Source organism: Pongo abelii, chromosome 11 (assembly GCF_028885655.2).
Source record: "Pongo abelii isolate AG06213 chromosome 11, NHGRI_mPonAbe1-v2.0_pri, whole genome shotgun sequence".
Taxonomy (NCBI): domain Eukaryota; kingdom Metazoa; phylum Chordata; class Mammalia; order Primates; family Hominidae; genus Pongo; species Pongo abelii.
The window spans coordinates 92,254,628-92,257,488 of NC_071996.2; the positions used below are offsets into that span (position 1 = coordinate 92,254,628).

A 2,861-nucleotide genomic window follows, 5' to 3' on the forward strand; every position below is an offset into this window, starting at 1 on the left:
TTATATCCAAAAGACAGGAAATAACAAATGCTGAAGAAGATGTGTAAAAAAATAAACCCTTGTGCACTATTGGTAGGAATGTAAATTAGTACAACCACTATGGGGAACAGTTTGGAAGTTCCTCAAAAAACTAAAAATTGAGCTACCATATGATCCAGCAATCCCACTGTTGGGTATACATATCCAAAAGAAAGGAAATCAGGACCTTTAAGAGATAACTGCACTCCTATGTTTGTGGCAGCACTGTTCATAACAAGATTTGGAAGCAACCTAAGTGACTATCAACAGATGAATGGATAAAGAAAATGCGGTACACATACACAATGGAGTACTATTAAGCCAAAAAAAAAAAAGAATGAGATCTAGTCACTTGCAACAACATGGATGGAACTGGAGATCATTATGTTAAGCAAAATAAACCAGGCACAGAAAGACAAACATCACATGTTCTCACTTATTTCTGGGATCTAAAAATCAAACTCACACAGATAGGAAGTAAAGGATGGTTACCGGGGGCAGGGAAGGGTAGTGGGAAGCAGAGAGAGGTGGGGATGTTTAATAAGTACGAAAAAAATTAGTTAGGAGTGGCTGGCTGGAGTTCCAGGCCAGTGGGTCTTTTCCTGTAAGGCACCATGCAAGTGGGGTGACTCTTGCTACTCAGCGCCCTGGATTCAGCTTCATTCCTAGGGAATTGTTTACCAGTTTTTGAAGTATCCAAGGCAACCAGGGGCTGAAGTGGACCCCCAGCAGTGCGCAGCCGCTTTACAAAAATGTGGCCGACTACTTTTTTTTTTTGACCTCTGAACATTTTATTGGCCTCCTGCTCCCCAAAGGGTACCCTGCTTCTGCTGGCTTAATGTTTCAGAACTTTGGTGTCATTGGTCTCAGACACCACTTGGCCATCCACTATCTGGCAGGTGGTGGTGTTTTGGATGGTTTGCATGGAGTTGCTGCTGTCCAGGGCATCACCAAGATTGAAGTCCTCACCATCTTCCAGCAGGCGGCGGTAGGTGGTGATCTCAGCCTCCAGCTTGACCTTGATGTTCAGCAGGGCCTCCTACTCCTAGGCTTGGAGCTGTCCCTCTGCCCGAGTCTGTGCCAGCTCTGACTCCAGGTGCAGCAGGATCCCATTGAGCTGCTCCATCTGCTGGGCATAGTGGGCCTCCACCTCCCTCAGGCTGTTCTCCAAGCTGACCTTCAGATTTCTCATAGAGTCCAAGTCCATCTCCAAGGACTGGACTGTATGTCTCAGCTCCATGAGCATCATCTCAGCAGCTCCAACCTCAGTGGACTGCATGGTGACCACTGTGGTCTCTCCTCAATCTGCTGAGACCAGTACTTGTCAAGCTCCTCTCGGTTCTTCCAAGCCAGCTCGTCATATTGGACCTGGAAGTCTGCTATGATCTTGAGATTTGGGGGCATCTACCTCCACAGTCAACCCAGAGCTGGCAATCTGGGTTTGTAGGCCTTTTACTTCCTCTTCGTGGTTCTTCTTTATAAAGAGCAGCTCTGCCTTGAGAGCCTCGATCTCTGTCTCCAGCTGCAGCCGAGTGACATTCGTCATCAGTGACCTTGTGGAGCCCATGGATGTTACTCTCCACAGACTGGCACATGGCCAGCTCTGTCTCATACTTGACTCTAAAGTCATCAGCAGCAAGATGGGCATTGTCGATCTGCAGAATGATGCTGGCATTGTCCACAGCATTTGCGAAGATCTGAGCCCTCAGGTCCTCGATGGTCTTGAAGTAATGACTCCCGTCTCTGACCTGGGGTCCCTTCTTCTCCAGGTGCTCCCGGATTTTGCTCTCCAGCTTCCTGTTCTCGGTCTCCAGGCTCCTTACTCTGTCCAGGTAGGAGGCCAGGTGGTCGTTCAGGCTTTGCATGGTATCCTTCTCGTTCTGGATGTCTCCCATTCCTGCCAGACCCCCGGCCATTCCCACGGCCAGGCCCCCGGATCACACGCCGCCCCAGAAGCTGGTGGAGTGGGACACGGAGATCCAGGAACCAGAGCCCCCAGTGCCTGCATAGACACTGGCTGCACTGCTGACCGACCGGGTGCCGTAGCTGAGCACCTGGACAGAGCCCAGGGACCAGTAGTTGGTGAAGGTGGAGCAAGTGGTGAAGCTCATGCCGTCCCAGGAGGAGAGCAAGAGGACAGGACTCAGGCTTTGCCGATGACCCAGACAACTTTTTTAAACAGGACTTTGATCCCATTTCTCCTGACTGGGTCAGACCTCTGATCTAGAGTCTCCAGCCACCTCCCACAGGTGTGTTCAGGCTGGCAACAAGTTTGTACCTCCCTGAGATGGACCTCCCAAAGGAAGGGGCAGGTTGCCATCTTTGCTCATTCACAGCCTTCACTGGTGATACGTCTAGGTACTGGAAAATCTGAGTTGATTAGGGACTAGAGAAGACTTTCAGCATACCACAGAAGCCCTACTGAAAAGTAGCTAGACTATTAAAGGAAAAAAAAAAATCACCCAAAAGTCAGCAACCTCAAAGATAGAAGGTAGATAAGCATACAAAGATGAGAAAGATTCAGCACAAGAACACTGATAAAACACTGCAGGAGTTGACAGACAAAATAGCTGGTATGAAGAAGAATGTAGCCAACCTGACAGAGCTGAAAAACACCCTACAAGAATTTCATATTGCAATCACAAGTATTAATGGCATAATAGATCAAGCAGAAGAAAGAATCTCAGAGTTTGACAAGATGGGAGCAGACAAAAATAGAGAAAAAAAAATGAAAAGGAATAAACAAAACCTCCAGGAAATGTGGGCTTATGTAAACAGACCGAATCTATGACTGATAAGTGTACCTACAAGAGATGGGAAGAATGGAATCAATTTGGAAAACA

At 47.8% G+C, this 2,861-nt stretch overlaps 1 pseudogene; it reads right to left on the minus strand.

Moving 5' to 3' along the window:
* Window positions 1-747: 747 nt before the first annotated feature.
* Window positions 748-2,362, minus strand: LOC100458495 (keratin, type I cytoskeletal 18-like; annotated as a pseudogene).
* Window positions 2,363-2,861: the final 499 nt, after the last annotated feature.